We start from the raw sequence: 18,630 nt of genomic DNA, 5'->3' as shown, positions 1-18,630 counted from the left end.
TGGAACAAACGGAATACGAAAGGCAGACACAACAATATAAAACTGGATTTGTTTGCAGCAGCCTTGCCTTAAAGGTCATAGGTTAGCTTTTGGGATCCGTTATTAGTTTAGACTAAGTCAATTATGTAAGGTATAATTAAATTGTTATTTCACAAGATTTTTTGGGTTGTTGAATTGTACATAAATGTATTTCCTGTTGGCTTGGTTTCCTTGTGTAGCATAAAGGAAGAACGCTATCACATGTAAAACCGTTGCCCTTAGATCTGGTCTTGGACCAGGGGACAATTGTAGAAAACACTGGTATCTCAACATCATATCCACAATAAGCCCTTATGAGCATTAATGATCTGAAGTCAAGGTATCTGGTCATGACTCCATGGTTTGACAGGTACTTTCTAATTTCCCCCTCCCTCCCTCCTTGCCTCTGTCTCCATGCCTCCCTCCCTGCCTCCGTCTCCCTCCCTGCCTCCGTCTCCCTCCCCGCCTCCCTCCCTGCCTCCGTCTCCATGCCTCCATCCCTACCTGCCTCCGTCTCCCTCCCTGCCTCCTTCTCCATGCCTCCCTCCCTACCTGCCTCCGTCTCCCTCCCTGCCTCCATCTCCCTCCCTCCCTCCCTCCGTGCCTCCGTCTCCCTCCCTGCCTCCATCTCCCTCCCTCCCTCCGTGCCTCCGTCTCCCTCCCTGCCTCCATCTCCCTCCCTCCCTACCTGCCTCCATCTCCCTCCCTCCCTGCCTCCCTCCCTCCCCGCCTGCCTCCATCTCCCTCCCTGCCTCCCTCCCCGCCTGCCTCCATCTCCCTCCCTCCCTACGTCTCCCTCCCTGCCTCCTTCTCCATGCCTCCCTCCCCGCCTGCCTCCGTCTCCCTCCCTCCCCTCCCTCCCTGCCTCCGTCTCCCTCCCTGCTTCCGTCTCCATGCCTCCCTCCCCGCCTGCCTCCATCTCCCTCCCTCCCTAATTTTGACAGGTGTATTATTCTGTATAAGATCGGTTTACCTGTTGTCAACCGAGATATCATTATCACTCAGGTCAAACTGCTTCCTGTATCAAGGTATTTACGCCCACACATGGACATATATTTGTGTTAGCTGAGCAAGCTATTACACTGAGCAAAAATATGAACACAACATGCAACAATTTAAAAGATTTTGCTGAGATACAGTCAATTGAAATAAATTCATTAGGCCCTAATCTATGGATTTCACATGACTGGGAATACAGATATGCATCTGTTGGTCACAGATACCTTAATAAAAAGTTAGGGGCGTGGATCAGAAAACCAATCAGTATCTGGTGTGACCACCATTGGCCTCATGCAACGAGACACATCTCCCTCGCATAGAGTTGATCAGGCTGTTGATTGTGGCTTGTGGAATGTTGTCCCACTCCTTTTCAATGGCTGTTTCGAAGTTGCTGGATATTGGCAGGAACTGGAAAACTCTGTTGTACACATCAATCCAGAGCATCCCAAACATGCTCAATGGGTGACTTGTGTGGCGAGTATGCAGGCCATGGAAGAACTGGGACATTTTCAGCTTCCAGGAATTGTGTACAGATCCTTGCGACATGGGGCCGTGCATTATCATGCTGCAACATGAGGTGGATGAATGGCACGACAATGAGCCTCAGGATCTCATCACTGTATCTCTGTGCATTCAAATTGCCATTGATAAAATGCAATTGTATTTGTTTTTCGTAACTTATGCCTGCCCATACCATAACCCCACCACCACCATGGGTCACTCTGTTCACAACGTGGACATCAGCAAACACCGTACCATAACCCCACCACCACCATGGGTCACTCTGTTCACAACGTTGACATCAGCAAACCGTTCGCCCACACGACACCATACATGCTGTCTGCCATCTGCCCGGTACAGTTGATACCGGGATTCATCCGTGAAGAGCACACTTCTCCAGCGAGGCCAGCGGCCATCGAAGGTGAAGCATTTGCCCACTGAAGTCGGTTACGACGCCGAACTGCAGTCAGCTCAAGACCCTGGTGAGGACGGTGAGGACGCAGATGAGCTTCCCTGAGGCGGTTTCTGACAGTTTGTGCAAACATTCTTTGGTCATCAGCTGTCTGGGTGTCTGGTCTCAGAAGATCCCGCAGGTGAAGAAGCCGGATGTGGAGGTCCTGGGCTGGCGTGGTTACACCTGGTCTGCGGTTGTGTGGCCAGTTGGATGTACTGCAAAATGTTCTAAAACGATATTGGAGGCGATTTATGGTACAGAAATGTACATTAAAGTATCTGGCAACAGCTCTGGTGGTCATTCCTCCAGTCAGCATGCTAATTGCACGCTCCCTCAAAACTTGAGACATCTGCGTGACAAAACGGCACATTTTAGAGTGGCCTTTTATTGTCCCCAGCAGAAGGTTCACCTGTGTAATGATCATGCTGTTTAATCAGCTTCTTGATATGCTACAGCTGACTGGTGGATGGATTATCTTGGCAAAGGAGAAAGGCTCACTAACAAGGATGTAAACACATTAGTGCACAACATTTGAGAGAAATGAGCTGTTTGTGTGTATGAAAAATTTCTGGGATCTTTTTTTTCAGCTCATGAAACATGGGACAAACACTTTACATGTTGCATTTATATTGCTGTTCAGCATAGTTCTTACATCTATTTTAAATTGATTTTTTTTTTTATCGTAGTTGTATTTATTTTTTTTAAATCTGTATTGTGCAATGCTTTAATCAAGCACCAGAGGTCAAGTTGTCAAGTGTAAATATCGTAACATTGATCAGCCCGGATCAGTAATGGTGTCAAATCTGATTCAAAAGTCGAATTAGCACTAGAAAGATGAAACGTCATTTCTCGAGCAAACGCTGAGTTGAGAGAAGAAAATGGTCGAGTGAGAAGAGGCTGGGTCCCGCGGAGTGCACAGGCCAGTCAAGAGCACAAATTGGACTTGAACGCTTGCAAGTGTGTCTTAAACAGTACATTTTGTATTTTTTTAATTTAACCTTTATTTAAACAGTACATATAGAACTGTAAGAAAAAAAAGTGATTCAAACGTATATTTTTATTTATTTTGAACGTATTAAATTGTCCACCAGCAATAGTCACTTGTTATTGTCAAGTTTTCGCTCTCAATTTCTCAAATTGCTTTCTCTCAAGTCTTGGCATCTTTGGGTTTGGATATCCGGTTGATGGGGGCGGGCTTAAAGGCGGGTGCGTGTCTAGAAACCTTAGATTGGTCTCTTCGCTGGAGTGAAGGAAGAACTGACAAATTACTGCCATCGGTGTTGTGATTGGCTTTGCGACTCACTTCAATGTTGCCACCTTAGCGGCGTTGTCGTTATATTTAGCAAGTATTCAGACCCCTCTAGCGACACATTTTCAAAAAAGCGACTAGCGACAAATCTAGCGACTTTTCCTGGTGTTATTGGAGACTTTTGGAGACTTTGACGTGAAAGCACGCATCGTTCTAACTCTTCTCAACGAGCAGCGTGTGCTGCCGTGGGCCCCACCCCGCCCCGGTCCCTTTCCTTACTGAGGAGTTGGCAACACACCAAGTGCCTGCGCAAAGGTGAAAGTGAAAGTTGTGTCTCAGTATAGGACTGAGGTGTAGATTGTTCTGTAAAAACGTGTAGAAATGCACATATAGTGACTATTAGTGGTTATGGATTTAAATCAACTATTTTGAATGTGAAGTGGAGGACGTGAAGACCAGTAAAGGTAAGAGGAGATCTCAGTATATTTCACTTTCCAAACTAGACACAACAGTCCTGTTTTAAAACAATGAGGACTGGAGAACGAGGAAGTGATGTTTGTATCTGTGTGATTGAGCAAAAGAGAGAATTTGATGAATGGTAATGATGTAAATATGAATGTTTTCTCGTTTTATTGAGAAATGAAACACACACCCCACCTTCTTCCGGGTTGTATGTAATAACACACTAAAATGTCTGGCTAACAATGTAAGAAATAACACTGGAATGTTGCCTCGGGGCTAGAATCACTTCCGCCCTCTCTATCGGCGCCATTTTATATATTGACTACGTCCCTCCTGGCTCGCTCATTAATATCTTAATCTAAATTACTGATTGTCTCTTATCCGCTTGTCTTCCCATTATGCCATAGTTTGTCCATCTCAATTGTCCGTAGAAACCACATTTGTTTAAGCAAGTCATCCATATCAGCTTTGTTTTTTTAAAGCAGTAAATGAGGCTGAATGAACTGTTTCACTGAATGGGGCTCAATGAGAAATAGTTCATGACAAATCACCAGTAACCTTCTAAGACGACATGGTAATATTGTCTAGATAGAGAACGACAGATCAGCTGTGAACAAGCAGGGCAGGTGGTAATACAGGCAATTAACTTAAAAACAAACAGTTGGAATCAAATGCAGATTTAAATATCTACCTGTAAAACATAAGATCTAGCATCACTTGTATATTTTTTACTCAAAATAAAAAACATGACAAAATAAATATATAACATTTACATTGAATTCAGTTGCAGAAAAGCCACCTATTGTAGTGATTTGCTGCTATACTGAACATCTACAGCTGGGTCAGAACATACTGGTTTGGGTTTGAGGATGAACAGGGTAAAACACTGTTGCCAGGGGCTACCACATGACACAGCATTGTGCAGAATGTCCAACTACCTGTGCAAAGTTGAAAGTGAAAGTTGTGTCTCAGTATAGGACTGAGGTGTAGATTGTTCTGTAAAAACGTGTAGATATGCACATATAGTGACTATTAGAGTGGTTATGGATTTAAATCAACTATTTTGAATGTGAAGTGGAGGACGTGAAGACCAGTAAAGGTAAGAGGAGATGTCAGTATATTTCACTTTCCAAACTAGACACAACAGTCCTGTTTTAAAACAATGAGGACTGGAGAAAGAGGAAGTGATGTTTGTATCTGTGTGATTGAGCAAAAGAGAGAATTTGATGAATGGTAATGATGTAAATATGAATGTTTTCTCTTTTTATTGCAGTTAAAATGGCAGAGTCCAGAGTTCATAGTAAGTCACCATGCTATAATTAATGATTAACTTTTCTTTCATGTATCTGGGAGAACAGAACTAAACCAACTATTGAAAATGAAATGTGTTTGTGGTTTAATTTGTCTTTATGTGTAAATGTGTGTCAGGATGAAATGTGTTTGTAACATGAGGAGTTGTAGCTGAGTTTGTGTCTGTGAGAAACAGCTCTACTGCTCCACAGTGACCTCTCCCTCCAAACATCTCTTTATTATAGAACCCATTTAATCCAGTCTGACACAATATGGAAGAAAATAAACCTTTTGTACTTTACTGGCTCTAGAGAAGTTAAAGTTGTACATATCAACAAATAAGTTGTTCTCCTGAGTGGAGCAGCGATCTATGGTGCTGTGTCTTAGTGTGAGAGGTGTCTCTACAGACTCTGGTTCAATTCCAGGCTGTATCACAACTTCCCATGATTGGGTGTCCCATAGGGGTGGAGGACAATTTGTTTGTCTGTGGTAGGCTGTCATTGTAAATAAGAACTTGTTCTGAACTGACTTGCCTCGGTAAATAAATAAAATATGTATCCAGAGCCATTAGGATTAAGTGCCTTGCTCAAGGGCTTATCAACACATGTTATCCTAGTTTCCTCAGGGATTCAACCCAGCGACGTTTGGGTTACTGGCCCAAGTGCTCAGCTTCCTGACAAACATTTCTGACTAATGGGAAAATATAGTGCCTCTAATTTATTCTAAAATGTATAATTTATTTTAGATATGCCTGTATCTGTACTTGATAGTATACATTTGAGGGTATTGGCATGTGGGTGTTAGGGCATGTGGGTAACAGGACTGGGGTGTGTGGGTCATTGAGTTTAGGTGTGTGGGTAAGTGGGCTGAGGTATATAGATATTGAGGTTGAGGAATAGGGGTAACAGGACTGGGGTGTGTGGGTCATTGAGTTTAGGTGTGTGGGTAAGTGGGCTGAGGTATATAGATATTGAGGTTGAGGAATAGGGGTAAATACCTGTTCATGTTATTATAGACAGAGCACTCTGTCACAACTGTGACCAAGAATAAAACATACTTTTAAATAAATAAATAATCAAAATGGATGACATGTTAGGCTACTAGTGGCATAAGATTAGCATAGTGGCATGTCTGGGAAAGATGTGGGAACAAATGGGATAATATCATTCTAGATTGTAGCATCACATTCTTCTATGACATATAGACTTTCCTTCAAATTAATCTGTCTGTCTGGGATTGTGGGGTTGTATTTTAGAATTGACATGGTCCTGGTTGTTCTATGTCTGTTGTAGTTATTAATTCAGCTGTGTTTATAAATGTACTGAGAGGATTTGTGTTCCTGACACAGATGATGTCATTAAACATGAAATGTTCTCTCTTTCTGAACAGATCAGTTTAAACTCACCTCAGAAGACAATGTGGAGGTTAATGTTGGTGAAGAGGTCACCCTCCCCTGTCACCTCTCACCTGACACCAGTGCTGTTGCCACGACGATCAGGTGGTTTAAAGGGACAGAGTGTATTTACCTGTATAAGAATGGCCAGGTGACAGAGAGGAGTGGCTATGAGGGCAGAGTGAGTCTGATCACCCAGGAGCTGGATAGAGGCAACGTGTCTCTGAGGCTGAGAGACTTCAGGTGGTCAGATATAGGAGTCTACATCTGTCAGGTCATCCATGGAGAACAGAAGGAGGAGGCTACAGTGGGTTTAAGGGACAGAGAAGGTAAGTGTTCTAGAACTCCAGTAATGTTTCTAAACACCTAAACAACAACAATAACAACCAGTCTCTTTCCCTGTACAGAACACTTGTACTATCTCATGTAGGTAGGAGTTCATAGTAGGAGTTACAGATGAATAGACTAGATTCATTCTGAATATCAACTAGTTACAATGCATATTACCATCACTCTGAGCTTTGAGCTGGTCCTAAAGCATTAGAACCATTCCAACATTACTGTCACGTCCCTTGATTGTCATTAGTAATGAATGTGATGAACACTCACACCCCTCTGATGAACATCACACCACTATGGTATTTGAGAGGATAATGTGACAGATGGTGATTTGAAGGTCATGATAATAACTAATACATTCTGTTTTACATGATCATTATTCATGACTCTCCATCTTGGATAATGGATGATCAGCACCATGTGAGTAATTACTTATTTGTCTGTTTTGTTTATTGACAACCAATAACACAAGACAAAGAACAGACCAGAGTGTCAATCTGATACTATAAAAACTACAGGCCTTGTGAACAGCAGTGTGTCTTCTTCAAGGCTACAAATTAAATCAGTTTCTTTACATTTATCAACACTCTCCCAAAATGTTCTCAAGGTAGGTTGGATTAAGATGTATAGATGTTCTTCAATAAATTTCAGAAATGTCATATCATAGATCTCCCACAATATATCTGCTATGGAGGTCAACATTTTAGAGGGGTTGAGTTAAATGCGAAAGACACATCTCAGTTGAATACATTCAGTTGGACAACTGACTAGGTATCCCCCTTTCCTTTCCCTTTCACAATATATCTGCCATAGAGGTCAATATTTCACATAGTCCTCCCACTATATATCTGCCATGGAGGTCAATATTTCACATAGTCCTCCCACTATATATCTGCCATAGAGGTCAACATTTCACATAGTCCTCCCACTATATATCTGCCATGGAGGTCAATATTTCACATAGTCCTCCCACTATATATCTGCCATGGAGGTCAATATTTCACATAGTCCTCCCACTATATATCTGCCATAGAGGTCAATATTTCACATAGTCCTCCCACTATATATCTGCCATAGAGGTCAATATTTCACATAGTCCTCCCACTATATATCTGCTATAGAGGTCAATATTTCACATAGTCCTCCCATTATATATCTGCCATAGAGGTCAATATTTCACATAGTCCTCCCACTATATATCTGCCATAGAGGTCAACATTTCACATAGTCCTCCCACTATATATCTGCTATAGAGGTCAACATTTCACACACCAAAATGAAAACGGAATCAGCTTTAATTCAGTTTGATGTCCCAGTATGAATCATTCTGTGAGGTTTAGACTGTTCCAATAGTAGCACTGCTTACATCCCTTTCCCTAGATGTACATTAGTAATGAATGTGATGAACAGTCATTCCAATATGATGTATGGTATTTCATTAAATTATGTAATGAGACAGAAATTCAATGAACAATAATAACTAATGCATTCTGTTTTACATGATCATTATTCATGACTCTCCATCTTGGATAATGGATGATCAGTATGGGGTGAGTAATTACTTATTTGTCTGTTTTGTTTATTGATAACCAATAACACAAGACAAAGAACAGACCAGAGTGTTAATCTGATACTATAAAAACTACAGGCCTTGTTTTATTTTTTTATTTATTTTACCTTTATTTAACCAGGTAGGCTAGTTGAGAACAAGTTCTCATTTGCAACTGCGACCTGGCAGTTGTGAACAGCAGTGTGTCTTCTTCAAGGCTACAAATTAAATCAGTTTCTTTACATTTATCAATACTCTCCCCAAATGTTCTCAAGGTAGGTTGGATTAAGATGTATAGATGTTCTTCAAATTATCCAGATTTGACATACAATATCCCTCCCACTATATATCTGCCATAGAGGTCAATATTTCACATAGTTCTCCCACTATATATCTGCCATAGAGGTCAATATTTCACATAGTCCTCCCACTATATATCTGCTATAGAGGTCAACATTTCACATAGTCCTCCCACAATATATCTGGCATTGAGGTCAATATTTCACATAGTCCTCCCACTATATATCTGCCATTGAGGTCAACATTTCACACTCCAATATTAACATGGAATCAGCTTGAATTCAGTTTGATGTCCCAGTATGAATCATTCTGTGATGTTTAGACTGTTCCAATAGTAGCACTGCTTAAATGCCTTTCCCTAGATTTACATTAGTAATGAATGTGATGAACAGTCATTCCAATATGATGTATGGTATTTCATTAAATTATGTAATGAGACAGAAATTCAATGAACAATAATAACTAATGCATTCTGTTTCACATGATCATTATTCATGACTCTCCATCTTGGATAATGGATGATCAGTATCAGGTGAGTAATTACTTATTTGTCTGTTTTGTTTATTGATAACCAATAACACAAGACAAAGAACAGACCAGAGTGTTAATCTGATACTATAAAAACTACAGGCCTTGTGAACAGCAGTGTGTCTTCTTCAAGGCTACAAATTAAATCAGTTTCTTTACATTTATCAATACTCTCCCCAAATGTTCTCAAGGTTGGTTGGATGAAGATGTATAGATGTTCTTCAAATTATCCAGAATTTTCAAATCATAGTCCTCCCACTATATAACTGCTATGGAGGTCAACATTTCACATAGTTCTCCCACAATATATCTGCTATAGAGGTCAACATTTCACATATCCCTCCCACAAAATATCTGTTGTAGAGCTCAACATTTTAGAGGGGTTGAGTTAAATGCGGAAGACACATCTCAGTTGAATACATTCAGTTGGACAACTGACTAGGAATCCCCCTTTCCTTTCCCTTTCACAATATATCTGCTATAGAGGTCAATATTTCACATAGTCCTCCCACTATATATCTGCCATAGAGGTCAATATTTCACATAGTCCTCCCATTATATATCTGCCACAGAGGTCAATATTTCACATAGTCCTCCCATTATATATCTGCTATAGAGGTCAACATTTCACATAGTCCTCCCACAATATATCTGGCATTGAGGTCAATATTTCACATAGTCCTCCCACAATATATCTGCCATTGAGGTCAACATTTGCGCAACCAGGGGAGGAAAGACCTTGGACCATTGTTACTCTAACTTCCGCGACGCATATAAGGCCCTGCCCCGCCCCCCTTTCGGAAAAGCTGACCACGACTCCATTTTGTTGATCCCTGCCTACAGACAGAAACTAAAACAAGAGGCTCCCACGCTGAGGTCTGTCCAACGCTGGTCCGACCAAGCTGACTCCACACTCCAAGACTGCTTCCATCACGTGGACTGGGAGATGTTTCGTATTGCGTCAGATAACAACATTGACGAATACGCTGATTCGGTGTGCGAGTTCATTAGAACGTGCGTTGAAGATGTCGTTCCCATAGCAACGATTAAAACATTCCCTAACCAGAAACCGTGGATTGATGGCAGCATTCGTGTGAAACTGAAAGCGCGAACCACTGCTTTTAATCAGGGCAAGGTGTCTGGTAACATGACCGAATACAAACAGTGCAGCTATTCCCTCCGCAAGGCTATCAAACAAGCTAAGCGCCAGTACAGAGACAAAGTAGAATCTCAATTCAACGGCTCAGACACAAGAGGCATGTGGCAGGGTCTACAGTCAATCACGGACTACAGGAAGAAACCCAGCCCAGTCACGGACCAGGATGTCTTGCTCCCAGGCAGACTAAATAACTTTTTTGCCCGCTTTGAGGACAATACAGTGCCACTGACACGGCCTGCAACGAAAACATGCGGTCTCTCCTTCACTGCAGCCGAGGTGAGTAAGACATTTAAACGTGTTAACCCTCGCAAGGCTGCAGGCCCAGATGGCATCCCCAGCCGCGCCCTCAGAGCATGCGCAGACCAGCTGGCCGGTGTGTTTACGGACATATTCAATCAATCCCTATACCAGTCTGCTGTTCCCACATGCTTCAAGAGGGCCACCATTGTTCCTGTTCCCAAGAAAGCTAAGGTAACTGAGCTAAATGACTACCGCCCCGTAGCACTCACATCCGTCATCATGAAGTGCTTTGAGAGACTAGTCAAGGACCATATCACCTCCACCCTACCTGACACCCTAGACCCACTCCAATTTGCTTACCGCCCAAATAGGTCCACAGACGATGCAATCTCAACCACACTGCACACTGCCCTAACCCATCTGGACAAGAGGAATACCTATGTGAGAATGCTGTTCATCGACTACAGCTCGGCATTCAACACCATAGTACCCTCCAAGCTCGTCATCAAGCTCGAGACCCTGGGTCTCGACCCCGCCCTGTGCAACTGGGTACTGGACTTCCTGACGGGCCGCCCCCAGGTGGTGAGGGTAGGCAACAACATCTCCTCCCCGCTGATCCTCAACACTGGGGCCCCACAAGGTTGCGTTCTGAGCCCTCTCCTGTACTCCCTGTTCACCCACGACTGCGTGGCCACGCACGCCTCCAACTCAATCATCAAGTTTGCGGACGACACAACAGTGGTAGGCTTGATTACCAACAACGATGAGACGGCCTACAGGGAGGAGGTGAGGGCCCTCGGAGTGTGGTGCCAGGAAAACAACCTCACACTCAACGTCAACAAAACTAAGGAGATGATTGTGGACTTCAGGAAACAGCAGAGGGAACACCCCCCTATCCACATCGATGGAACAGTAGTGGAGAGGGTAGCAAGTTTTAAGTTCCTCGGCATACACATCACAGACAAACTGAATTGGTCCACTCACACAGACAGCATCGTGAAGAAGGCGCAGCAGCGCCTCTTCAACCTCAGGAGGCTGAAGAAATTCGGCTTGTCACCAAAAGCACTCACAAACTTCTACAGATGCACAATCGAGAGCATCCTGGCGGGCTGTATCACCGCCTGGTATGGCAACTGCACCGCCCTCAACCGTAAGGCTCTCCAGAGGGTAGTGAGGTCTGCACAACGCATCACCGGGGGCAAACTACCTGCCCTCCAGGACACCTACACCACCCGATGTCACAGGAAGGCCATAAAGATCATCAAGGACATCAACCACCCAAGCCACTGCCTGTTCACCCCGCTATCATCCAGAAGGCGAGGTCAGTACAGGTGCATCAAAGCTGGGACCGAGAGACTGAAAAACAGCTTCTATCTCAAGGCCATCAGACTGTTAAACAGCCACCACTAACACTGAGTGGCTGCTGCCAACACACTGACACCGACTCAACTCCAGCCACTTTAAACAATGCTACCTTATATAAATGTTACTTACCCTACATTATTCATCTCATACGCATACGTATATACTGTACTCTATATCATCGACGGTATCCTTATGTAATACATGTATCACTAGCCACTTTATACTATACTATGCCACTTTGTTTACATACTCATCTCATTGTACATACTGTACCCGATACCATCTACTGTATCTTGCCTATGCGGCTCTGTACCATCACTCATTCATATATCCTTATGTACATATTCTTTATCCCCTTACACTGTGTACAAGACAGTAGTTTTTGGAATTGTTAGTTAGATTACTTGTTATTACTGCATTGTCGGAACTAGAAGCACAAGCATTTCGCTACACTCGCATTAACATCTGCTAACCATGTGTATGTGACAAATAAAATTTGATTTGATTTGATTTGATTTGAACATTTCACACTCCAATATTAACATGGAATCAGCTTGAATTCAGTTTGATGTCCCAGTATGAAGCATTCTGTGATGTTTAGACTGTTCCAATAGTAGCACTGCTTACATCCCTTTCCCTAGATGTACATTAGTAATGAATGTGATGAACAGTCAAATCTATATGATATATGGTATTTCATTAAATTATTGTAATGAGACAGAAATTCAATGAACAATAATAACTAATGCATTCTGTTTTACATGATCATTATTCCTGACTCTCCATCTTGGATAATGGATGATCAGAATCTGGTAAGTAATTACTTATTTGTCTGTTTTGTTTATTGACAACCAATAACACAAGACAAAGAACAGACCAGAGTGTTAATCTGATACTATAAAAACTACAGGCCATGTGAACAGCAGTGTGTCTTCTTCAAGGCTACAAATTAAATCAGTTTCTTTACATTTATCAATACTCTCCCCAAATGTTCTCAAGGTTGGTTGGATTAAGATGTATAGATGTTCTTCAAATTATCCAGAATTTTCAAATCATAGTCCTCCCACTATATATCTGCTATGGAGGTCAACATTTCACATAGTTCTCCCACAATATATCTGCTATGGAGGTCAACATTTCACATATCCCTCCCACAAAATATCTGTTGTAGAGCTCAACATTTTAGAGGGGTTGACTTAAATGCGGAAGACACATCTCAGTTGAATACATTCAGTTGGACAACTGACTAGGTATCCCCCTTTCCTTTCCCTTTCACAATATATCTGATATAGAGGTCAATATTTCACATAGTCCTCCCACTATATATCTGCCATAGAGGTCAATATTTCACATAGCCCTCCCACTATATATCTGCTATAGAGGTCAATATTTCACATAGTCCTCCCACTATATATCTGCCATAGAGGTCAATATTTCACATAGTCCTCCCATTATATATCTGCCATAGAGGTCAATATTTCACATTGTCCTCCCACTATATATCTGCCATAGAGGTCAATATTTCACATAGTCCTCCCATTATATATCTGCCATGGAGGTCAATATTTCACATAGTCCTCCCACTATATATCTGCTATAGAGATCAATATTTCACATAGTCCTCCCACTATATATCTGCCATTGAGGTCAATATTTCACATAGTCCTCCCATTATATATCTGCCATAGAGGTCAATATTTCACATAGTCCTCCCACTATATATCTGCCATTGAGGTCAATATTTCACATAGTCCTCCCATTATATATCTGCCATTGAGGTCAATATTTCACATAGTCCTCCCACTATATATCTGCCATATAGGTCAATATTTCACATAGTCCTCCCACTATATATCTGCCATAGAGGTCAATATTTCACATAGTCCTCCCACTATATATCTGCCATATAGGTCAATATTTCACATAGTCCTCCCACTATATATCTGCCATAGAGGTCAATATTTCACATAGTCCTCCCACTATATATCTGCTATAGAGGTCAATAATTCACATAGTCCTTCCACTATATATCTGCTATAGAGGTCAATATTTCACAAAGTCCTCCCACTATATATCTGCCATTGAGGTCAATAATTCACATAGTCCTCCCACTATATATCTGCTATAGAGGTCAATATTTCACATAGTCCTCCCACTATATATCTGCTATAGATGTCAACATTTCACATAGTCCTCCCACTATATATCTGCCATTGAGGTCAACATTTCACACACCAAAATGAAAATAGAATCAGCTTGAATTCAGTTTGATGTCCCAGTATGAATCATTCTGTGATGTTTAGACTGTTCCAATAGTAGCACTGCTTAAATGCCTTTCCCTAGATGTACATTAGTAATGAATGTGATGAACAGTCATTCCAATATGATGTATGGTATTTTACTAAATTATGTAATGAGACAGAAATTCAATGAACAATAATAACTAATGCATTCTGTTTTACATGATCATTATTCATGACTCTCCATCTTGGATAATGGATGATCAGGATGGGGTGAGTAATTACTTATTTGTCTGTTTTGTTTATTGACAACCAATAACACAAGACAAAGAACAGACCAGAGTGTTAATCTGATACTATAAAAACTACAGGTCTTGTGAACAGCAGTGTGTCTTCTTCAAGGGAACAAATTAAATCAATTTCTTTACATTTATCAAAACTCTCCCCAAATGTTCTCAAGGTTGGTTGGATCAAGATGTATAGATGTTCTTCAAATTATCCAGACTTTTCATATCAGTCCTCCCACAATATATCTGTCATAGAGGTCAATATTTCACATAGTCCTCCCACTATATATCTGCCATAGAGGTCAATATTTCACATAGTCCTCCCACAATATATCTGCTATAGAGGTCAATATTTCACACTCCAAAATGAAAATAGAATCAGCTTGAATTCAGTTTGATGTCCCAGTATGAAGCATTCTGTGATGTTTAGACTGTTCCAATAGTAGCACTGCTTACATCCCTTTCCCTAGATGTACATTAGTAATGAATGTGATGAACAGTCATTCCAATATGATGGATGGTACTTCATTAAATTATGTAATGAGACAGAAATTCAATGAACAATAATAACTAATGCATTCTGTTTTACATGATCATTATTCATGACTCTCCATCTTGGATAATGGATGATCAGGATGGGGTGAGTAATTACTTATTTGTCTGTTTTGTTTATTGACAACCAATAACACAAGACAAAGAACAGACCAGAGTGTTAATCTGATACTATAAAAACTACAGGCCTTGTGAACAGCAGTGTGTCTTCTTCAAGGGAACAAATTAAATCAATTTCTTTACATTTATCAATACTCTCCCCAAATGTTCTCAAGGTAGGTTGGATTAAGATGTATAGATGTTCTTCAAATTATCCAGAATTTTCAAATCATAGTCCTCCCATACTATATCTGCCATAGAGGTCAATATTTCACATAGTCCTCCCACTATATATCTGCCATAGAGGTCAATATTTCACATAGTCCTCCCACTATATATCTGCTATAGAGGTCAATATTTCACATAGTTCTCCCACTATATATCTGCCATTGAGGTCAATATTTCACATAGTTCTCCCACTATATATCTGCCATTGAGGTCAATATTTCACTTCGTCCTCCCACAATAAATCTGCCATAGAGGTCAATATTTCACATAGTCCTCCCATACTATATCTGCTATAGAGGTCAATATTTCACATAGTTCTCCCACTATATATCTGCTATAGAGGTCAATATTTCACATAGTTCTCCCACTATATATCTGCCATTGAGGTCAATATTTCACATAGTTCTCTCACTATATATCTGCCATTGAGGTCAATATTTCACATAGTTCTCCCACTATATATCTGCCATAGAGATCAATATTTCACATAGTCCTCCTACTATATATCTGCCATAGAGGTCAATATTTCACATAGTTCTCCCACTTTATATCTGCCATTGAGGTCAATATTTCACATAGTTCTCCCACTATATATCTGTCATAGAGGTCAATATTTCACATAGTCCTCCCACTATATATCTGCCATTGAGGTCAATATTTCACATAGTTCTCCCACTATATATCTGCCATTGAGGTCAACATTTCACATAGTCCTCCCATTATATACAGTGCCTTGCGAAAGTATTCGGCCACCTTGAACTTTGCGACCTTTTGCCACATTTCAGGCTTCAAACATAAAGATATAAAACTGTATTTTTTTGTGAAGAATCAACAACAAGTGGGACACAATCATGAAGTGGAACGACATTCATTGGATATTTCAAACTTTTTTAACAAATCAAAAACTGAAAAATTGGGCGTGCAAAATTATTCAGCCCCTTTACTTTCAGTGCAGCAAACTCTCTCCAGAAGTTCAGTGAGGATCTCTGAATGATCCAATGTTGACCTAATTGAAAAATGATGATAAATAATCAAGTCTCCGTATAAATGCACCTGCACTGTGATAGTCTCAGAGGTCCGTTAAAAGCGCAGAGAGCATCATGAAGAACAACGAACACACCAGGCAGGTCCGAGATATTGTTGTGAAGAAGTTTAAAGCCGGATTTGGATACAAAAAGATTTCCCAAGCTTTAAACATCCCAAGGAGCACTGTGCAAGCGATAATATTGAAATGGAAGGAGTATCAGACCACTGCAAATCTACCAAGACCTGGCCGTCCCTCTAAACTTTCAGCTCATACAAGGAGAAGACTGATCAGAGATGCAGCCAAGAGGCCCATGATCACTCTGGATGAACTGCAGAGATCTACAGCTGAGGTGGGAGACTCTGTCCATAGGACAACAATCAGTCGTATATTGCATAAATCTGGCCTTTATGGAAGAGTGGCAAGAAGAAAGCCATTTCTTAAAGATATCCATAAAAAGTGTTGTTTAAAGTTTGCCACAAGCCACCTGGGAGACACACCAAACATGTGGAAGAAGGTGCTCTGGTCAGATGAAACCAAAATTGAACTTTTTGGCAACAATGCAAAACGTTATGTTTGGCGTAAAAGCAACACAGCTGAACACACCATCCCCACTGTCAAACATGGTGGTGGCAGCATCATGGTTTGGGCCTGCTTTCTTCAGCAGGGACAGGGAAGATGGTTAAAATTGATGGGAAGATGGATGGAGCCAAATACAGGACCATTCTGGAAGAAAACCTGATGGAGTCTGCAAAAGACCTGAGACTGGGACGGAGATTTGTCTTCCAACAAGACAATGATCCAAAACATAAAGCAAAATCTACAATGGAATGGTTCAAAAATAAACATATCCAGGTGTTAGAATGGCCAAGTCTAAGTCCAGACCTGAATCCAATCGAGAATCTGTGGAAAGAACTGAAAACTGCTGTTCACAAATGCTCTCCATCCAACCTCACTGAGCTCGAGCTGTTTTGCAAGGAGGAATGGGAAAAAAATTCAGTCTCTCGATGTGCAAAACTGATAGAGACATACCACAAGCGACTTACAGCTGTAATCGCAGCAAAAGGTGGCGCTACAAAGTATTAACTTAAGGGGGCTGAATAATTTTGCACGCCCAATTTTTCAGTTTTTGATTTGTTAAAAAAGTTTGAAATATCCAATAAATGTCGTTCCACTTCATGATTGTGTCCCACTTGTTGTTGATTCTTCACAAAAAAATACAGTTTTATATCTTTATGTTTGAAGCCTGAAATGTGGCAAAAGGTCGCAAAGTTCACGGGGGCCGAATACTTTCGCAAGGCACTGTATCTGCTATAGAGGTCAATATTTCACATAGTCCTCCCATTATATATCTGCCATATAGGTCAATATTTCACATAGTCCTCCCATTATATATCTGCCAAAGAGGTCAATATTTCACATAGTCCTCCCACTATATATCTGCTATAGAGGTCAACATTTCACATAGTCCTCCCACTATATATCTGTCATAGAGGTCAATATTTCACATAGTTCTCCCATTATATTTTTGTCATAGAGGTCAATATTTCACATAGTTCTCCCACTATATATCTGTCATAGAGGTCAATATTTCACATAGTCCTCCCACTATATATCTGCCATTGAGGTCAACATTTCACACACCAAAATGAAAATAGAATCAGCTTGAATTCAGTTTGATGTCCCAGTATGAATCATTCTGTGATGTTTAGACTGTTCCAATAGTAGCACTGCTTAAATGCCTTTCCCTAGATGTACATTAGTAATGAATGTGATGAACAGTCATTCCAATATGATGTATGGTATTTCATTAAATTATGTAATGAGACAGAAATTCAATGAACAATAATAACTACTGCATTCTGTTTTACATGATCATTATTCATGACTCTCCATCTTGGATAATGGATGATCAGTACGGAGTGAGTAATTACTTATTTGTCTGTTTTGTTTATTGACAACCAATAACACAAGACAAAGAACAGACCAGAGTGTTAATCTGATACTATAAAAACTACAGGCCTTGTGAACAGCAGTGTGTCTTCTTCAAGGGAACAAATTAAATCAATTTCTTTACATTTTTCAATACTCTCCCCAAATGTTCTCAAGGTTGGTTGGATTAGATGTATAGATGTTCTTCAAATTATCCAGAATTTTCAAATCATAGACCTCCCACAATATAACTGCTATGGAGGTCAACATTTCACATAGTTCTCCCACAATATATCTGCCAAAGAGGTCAACATTTCACATAGTTCTCCCACAATATATCTGTTGTAGAGCTCAACATTTTAGAGGGGTTGAGTTAAATGCGGAAGACACATCTCAGTTGAATACATTCAGTTGGACAACTG

The 18,630-nt window shown here is 40.8% G+C and overlaps 1 long non-coding RNA gene across 1 annotated transcript; it reads left to right on the top strand.

Annotated features, from left to right (window-relative positions):
• Positions 1 to 8,449: 8,449 nt before the first annotated feature.
• LOC149982718 (uncharacterized) lies at positions 8,450 to 14,567 on the top strand. Its single transcript, XR_016496487.1, has 3 exons — positions 8,450 to 9,788; positions 13,405 to 13,844; positions 14,065 to 14,567. It is a non-coding gene; the product is annotated as an uncharacterized LOC149982718 (long non-coding RNA).
• The last annotated feature ends 4,063 nt before the right edge of the window (positions 14,568 to 18,630 follow it).

This window comes from Oncorhynchus mykiss, chromosome 6, assembly GCF_057628025.1.
Source record: "Oncorhynchus mykiss isolate SJ-2025 chromosome 6, ASM5762802v1, whole genome shotgun sequence".
Lineage (NCBI taxonomy): Eukaryota > Metazoa > Chordata > Actinopteri > Salmoniformes > Salmonidae > Oncorhynchus > Oncorhynchus mykiss.
Note: the sequence above shows the minus strand (reverse complement) of the source record. Positions and strands in the feature narration are given on the sequence as shown.